Genomic DNA, 7054 nt, shown 5'->3' with positions numbered 1-7054 from the left:
GCTGAGAGTTTGTGGACTCTGTCCAGCCATATTCCCTGTTTATTTTTAATACTAGCCCCCCCATCCTTGTTTCTGGATCCGTAATACGAGTACCTAGTCCTGTCTCCTGTTAGTTTAACATTAGTCCCTGGTTTTCAGTCAGGTACTCAATCCTACTTTCTGTTTGCAAGTGATCTGTGTGGCATTGCTTCAGCCAGATGTGTCTTTTTCTTGTCTTTGATCCTGTCTTGCATGGAATCTCTGACTTCCTGATCTTTGACTGTAGAGTGGTCTCACCGCATGTCTTGGACCACGTGCACGCAAACTTCAGCATTTCCTGAAGCCTGACTGTGCTCTTGTCTGCCCCCTTCAAGTAGTGCTTTCTCTTACTCTTCCAATTCAGGACTTCAATGTCTTCTCACTTGCTACCAGACACTAGTCTGAGTGGGCCTAACCCACTAGCTGTGACTGTTGTCTCTTGGTTTTAAGGCACACCAATTGCCCATAAAAATGTTTCTAAGACACTGCAGAGGAGGACAAAATTAAAAAAAATGAAGTCAATTCTTTTTTATTTCTAGGAAGCTCCTCAGTGTGAAGGATAACCTACGAAACGGTGTGAAGTACCTGTTTGAAAGTCTAACAAGGGACAATACAGCCCAGTATCACCACGGGACATGAGGAGGGAAATGATTTCAACGCTGAGTAAGATGAAACAGCAAAAGAACTTGAAAACAAAGACAAGTACTTTGTCTGATGTGATAGAAAAGTAGCAGGGTGATGTAGTATATTTGAAGCCAGAGAGCAGGGGTATGAACACCTAAAAAGACGTTTATATTAACGCTGAAGGCTGCAGGCCTTCCTTCATGAGAGGCTGGATTGCTGAAAGATACACACAAAACAGGTGGAGGAGAGAAAGGAGGGAAACACTGAAAGCTCTTTTTTGAACTTGACTGACAACTAGACATCAACAAAGTATTGTCTGAGAGAAAGGCTGTGGTTTCAGGAAGGACAGAAGGAGATTGTTGTGGATTAGAGGGAGGTTCTGTGAGTCATTGTTGGAAAGATGGTCACTGAATTCATGTTTACAACTGAGATTACCCAGAGATAAAGGGCAGAACAGGAGCTGAAGGACTAGCAGGTTTGAAAATGCCCATTCAAAGGGGTTGCACTAATTTAGCTAGAGCAGTTTTAAAATTGATTTAATAACATTAGCCAAACACTTGAATCTGGAGGAAGGAAGGCTCAGGAAGACAGGAAGGCTCAGATATCGTTATATGATTGTGAGACACAAGGCCAAAAATTGTTTATGATCTGGTTCCTTTGTAGTAATCTGCTGGCACAACAGGCTGTAACTGGCCAGGTACCCTTTGCGCAGGAGGATGTAGTAATTGTAATTGTATGTAGTAAAAAACTGTTGTAACTGTATCAACTCCGTTTTGCATTTTTTTATGTTAGGTGTGTAACCAAGCCCAACAGTCAGAGCTTTGGGACAGTCGGAAACAGGATGCAAGCCTGTATGGTGCCAAAGCTGCTCCCCATTCTCATTGCTAAACCAGCTGCAGAACCCAGAGCTCACAGAGTTAACGTGAAGCAATCTTTGCTCTTACCCATATTCTTGAATAGGGCAAGCTTGGTGTCAACAAATAATCAAGTCCAGAAAGAAAGATGAGAAAGTATGAATGTTTTATTGTACAGAAAGGACAATGGTGAATTCTGTATTCTTATCCAGTCTCTTTACACTTTCCCAGTAGCACAAAGGGGCTGTAGAGTTCTTGAAACTTCTCCCTAGGGAATACTCCTTGTGTAGAGGTTTCCTCACTTTGAACAGCTATTTTGAGCAGCTGCAATGATCCATAGGGGGCTGTGGCAGCAAAGTAATTTAGAGCTGCCAACTTATATGAGAGGCATTGCCAAGAAAAATGAAGATTCAAATATGGAATAAAGCCGCCTTTACCAGCCCTCCACCCAACGGGCAGCAAAGAATCGTGCTCGCTCTTTGTGAAGGAGAACATTCATTGTTAATATTTATGTAAAGGTTATGTTACGCTAATTCTATGCTACCCTGGTATGTGACCGTGAGAAGCAAAAACTGTAGTGTGCTGTGAGGAGGAGCACTTTTGCTCTCTTCCTCAATTGTTTTGATGGTTGCTACAAAAAGAACAGAAAAGCAAGTTGCTACAGAGCCGGTGTAGGCACAGGGAATGCATGACTTTCGAGGCATTTTTTCCCGTCTTTTAAAAACAAAAGCACTCATCTCTAATATTGCCAACCTGGGCCTGCTCCTTCATTACCATTCTGATTTACTTGCCCCACTTCTCAGATTTCTGCTTTTGGAGAGGACAGCAACCGCAGCCAACTTCACAATTCAGAGAGTCAAAAGTCATGGAACAGAATTTCTCAGCAAATCTGGGCTGTTCTTCTACATGATAGAAATTCTAAATTGTGTCATTATAGTAACAAGCGGCAATGATCTTTCAGTAACTCGAGCTATTTTTAGCTCAAAGTAGTGATTGCAAGCACCTCATATGGTTATTTCCTACTGAATAAATGAATTTATTGTCTACAACCAGCAAATAGAAGAAAGTAAATACAAAGAATTGTCCTTCTGTGAAATCCTTTTCAGGATGCCATTATGGTTTCCTCTGCAGTTAGTTCAGATTTGACTGATAGTTGTAAGCGTAGTACTGCCATGCAGTTTACCTCCTGACAAATGACAATTGCTGACAAAAAAAAAAAAGTTTTGACAATTAAGTAAGTCTTGTAAAATTCTGTATACGTTAATTCATAATAGTAGAAGTAGCATACATTTAATACTTGGACAGTGTATATTATGTCTTATTAAAAACATGAAATTACCGAAGCTTCTCAAAGTTTAGCTTACATATCCAGCAGCAAATATTTGGCAAATAGAATAATCACTCAATTACATTTGGAAAAGGTGAATGAAATAAAAAGGCTAGGAATTTCAATTTTGGCCTAAATTGTAATTGCTGTTTGTTTACGTGTGTTCTGCAGGCCTGGCTGTCATGGTGATGGGCTATAAAAAAACCACTGCTGGAATTAACCACCTTTTTGGTGATAGCTGTGAAATTTGCTCCTCTCCATTTACCTGGCAGTAGACCCATGAGTTCCCGTGCTAGTTCCATTCCTAGGAATGGGGTGGAGAAGATGCAGTCTCTTCAACAGGCTGCATTCATTTTCTTGAGTTCTGTTCTACCTTTGTTCTGAACGATGCTTTTCCACACACTCCTGCCATTATCTAAACTGTCTTTGCTCCCATGATCAGTCATTTGACTCGTTAAAAACCGAGGCAAAGTGTTTGTTTCAGATCAACAGTGAAGTACAATTTATCTTTTGCCAAGATTATCTTCCATCTCTCTCCATTTCATACTTCAGAGCACTACAGTCCTTTATTGTCTTTTGTTTATGGGGATGAAGAATCTTTTTTGTTGTTTGCTTTTCATATCTTTTTGGAAGTCTAACTCAGCTTGACTTTTGGCAATTCTCACTTTGTCCTTCCTTTTGTTGATCTCTCAGATAACATTTCCTTTGTGCTTAATCCTCTTTGCCATTTTGTAAATGTTTTGGTTTTTGCTTGTGGTTATTTATTCAGCTAGCTCTGAAGCCCTTCAGTATAATTTTCCCCGCTTTCTTGAGACACAAAGTCCACATACTTTTATCCTTTTCACTTTAAATAATTATATTACCCTCAATATTTGAATTCCTCAGTCCCTGACTTCACAAGTAAGTTCCCTTGTTTATCGAAGGTTGTCCTTTTGCAATTGAGAATATTGTTTACTTTTGGAGTAGAAGCTCTTAAAATCTTTCCCCAAATCAATTTTGACCTAACCAAATTGTTTTATATCTGTTGTAGCCCTCTTCTGTCATAAGTGTCAACTCCTCTTTGTTAGGCAATGACTATCATGGCTGTACACTTTTTCATATGCATTTGATTAATAGAATGCACTGAATGCAATAATGAATGTAATTCACAATGTAAGGATTACAACATAAATGTTTTGTCTTTATCTATGAAGATTACTTATAAATGCTTTTAGCTCAGTTGTAGTTACCTTCTACTTCACTTTCTATTTGTACCTAATTTACTAAATATGTGATATTATTCAACCATATTCTAAACCAGTTACAGGTGATCTTCAAAGAGGGACTGCAGAAAGAGAATTGGGTAATTCTGCTTTTTTCTTACTGATGTTATTTTTTCAGTGTTCTAAAAACTTGTGTCAATCCCTACATTTGGATAATTAAAAAGTACTTGGAAACTGCTGCTTGAGATGTTTTGCAGTTGTGTTCCTGAAAATGATAAGACTCATTTAAACTTCCCTTATTCTGCCCTATGGCATCAGTTGTTTCTTTGAAGCAATGTTTATTTGCAGTCACTAGTACAAAGCGAGAAAATTACCGTTTCTGATCCTAAAAACATCCAAGATTGCCTTACTAAATGAGGCAAACCGATGGCTTTCCTTATGACCCCAGTCTTCCTGTGGCACTTGAAAACAAAGCTGTCAGTCAATAGAAATCTTACACATATATAAGCAACCCTCATACTTTCTCCCCTTCCACAATCTCCAAACGCCCCTGGTCATATCGCTCATTTTAGTCCAGTGTAAAGGAAGTCAATATGCAAACAAAGGCCTTGCTCCTGCAAACATTTACACATTTAACTTTTAAACTGATTTGAAGTCAATAGAGGTACACAAATCTATGAAGCTATTCATGTACAGAAGTATTAGTATGCGTAACAGAATGAGAAAGGCAGATTCCTCGTAGCTCCTTTGAGAGGAAGAAAAGGTAATTTACAGTATTAGCTATTGTCATCTGTCACCGGGATACGGGATAATCAGAACTGACCTTCAGAGAGGGGTTCCAGGGAGGAAAATGAACTGCGCCCTTTGTTCTTATTTATGATTTTTTTGTCAAAACAAAATTTTATTCTGCTTATTTTTACAATAGGAATTCAGGTTGTATGTGCTCTACCCTCTCCCCTCCGTCTGCCCATGGTGAGAGAACAGAGAAACATCACAAAAAATTAGATATTTTAGTTAAATTATTTCATTGCATTGGCATGTACTGTAGTTAAACACTAAATGAACACATAAGAGATCTTTATTAAAGTTGACTTGATTGAGGAAAGCCAGGCTGTCTCCTTTTTATACTGGTCGTTTCTGCAGAGACATCTGATTGTGATTGATTTACAATCAACCTTCTGCAGGGAAAATTTCATCACATTTATCACAAAAGTAATGAAAAAATATTTATATAGCTTGTAATTGCTTACATTGTTTCTAATTGCTCATTTATATAAAGAAGGGATTTACATTGGTTATATTATTATCAATTTTAATAAGCCTAAGCATAAAAAATCACCAGTTAGGTCTTAAACTAATGAGATTTGTTAAAAAATAATGAGATTTCAGACTTTAATAAATTGGGATTTGACCTCTGGGGTATTTGTCAATGTGTACATTCAAAATTTTAAAACTGAAACTGAAGCCAAAAGAAAACACGAGGCTATCACATGAATAGAAATACAAATCTTAAAATAAGACACTGAGCGCTACTGATACGATAAAAACAAAATGGCTCTTTATGTGGCTTTATGCACACTGCTATATTTCATCCATAGCAGGAAAAAGCTTTCTTATAACAAAGAGGAGTAGATACCAGATTTAATGTATAATTAGCTGGTTTACAATTGAAATAATTTATTCTACTCTACGTGACAGCGTCATTTAAGTCTCTCTGTAGTAGCATTCTGTGTTGACAATGCTACAGCTAAGCTTGTGTCAGCATTTCAAAAATAAAACCTTTAAACAAAGGTCGTGACTCATTTCTGAAAGTTGCTCTAGGATAAATCGTGACAGAGGGCATATTTTTGGATTATACAAAAAAGTAATCTAGCTGTTTTGGAGACTGGAAGGCAAAGCTTTTACATAGAGTTGTACATAAGTGGAGCTGATCATAAAGTCCAACAGGGTGCTGGCAAAAAATACTAGTTTTTCATGACTGCACTCCTTTTTTTTTGGCCATGGATCAGTACTCCTCAATTAAACCAGAGAGTACTTTGTGCCCTTACTTTTCATAAATATTTCTTTAGTAGTTTAATACTACCCCTCCCTCTATGTTTTCAAAATACTGGCTAAGGTCTAAATTGCACAACTGTCTTTGATTGCAGCTTTGCATTTGCGCACCAGCTAGGCCAATTGTGGTAGAAGACACATTGAACTTTTATACACTTACTATTAACTGGAAGTGCAGGAGCTTTTTTGTCATTTCATCAACAGAGTATCTCTTACTAGTGATTTCATTCTGTGTGCAATTATATGCACATATAATATACTCTGAATATATGCTGCCTGGTTGTGAAAAAAGGCACATCTTAAGCAATATGGTCAGTTTAATCATAATAATTTGATTTTTTTTTTAACTTAGTACTTGCAACGTATAACATAACTCAATTGAACATTTAAAAAAAAATCTCTTTTATCCTCCCACCTACCACCTCTCTGGTCTCTTTAATTTGTATTTCAGCAAGGCGTTCAAGGCTTTTCATCTGAAGAACTCTTCTGATCTGGGTACTTTATATCTAAACTTGCCCCCAACAAGGAAACTTGTTCCTTGTAGTAAGAGTGACATACATAAACAATGGTAGGAGACAGTACAGATTTTCTTGATTCATAGTCACCCGACACAGTTGGGGTACAAGAGGTTAATAACTTCAAATTAGTTCTTCGAATTGTAAAGCATCATGTACAAACATTACTTTAGATTTCTTTTCTGTGATTTAGAGCAAGAAGTTAATTCAGACAATCTCTTCAATCTCTAGTTTCATAAGGGAAATGGCAAGATTTAGACAGGTGATCTAAGAATTTATTTATCTTTCTTTGTATCCAGGTCTGTTTATGTCAGGAAAATAATGTAATTCATCATGCTAACACTATGTCATTTGACATGACTACTACTGGACTGATGAAGTTTTACTGTTTTCTCAGTTTAATTTTCTAGCCTAGAACAGGATATATTTCAGTTTAAGAAACCTTCCATACTAAATTTTACA

Source organism: Aptenodytes patagonicus, chromosome 3 (assembly GCF_965638725.1).
Source record: "Aptenodytes patagonicus chromosome 3, bAptPat1.pri.cur, whole genome shotgun sequence".
Lineage (NCBI taxonomy): Eukaryota > Metazoa > Chordata > Aves > Sphenisciformes > Spheniscidae > Aptenodytes > Aptenodytes patagonicus.
This window is presented reverse-complemented; position numbering follows the sequence as displayed.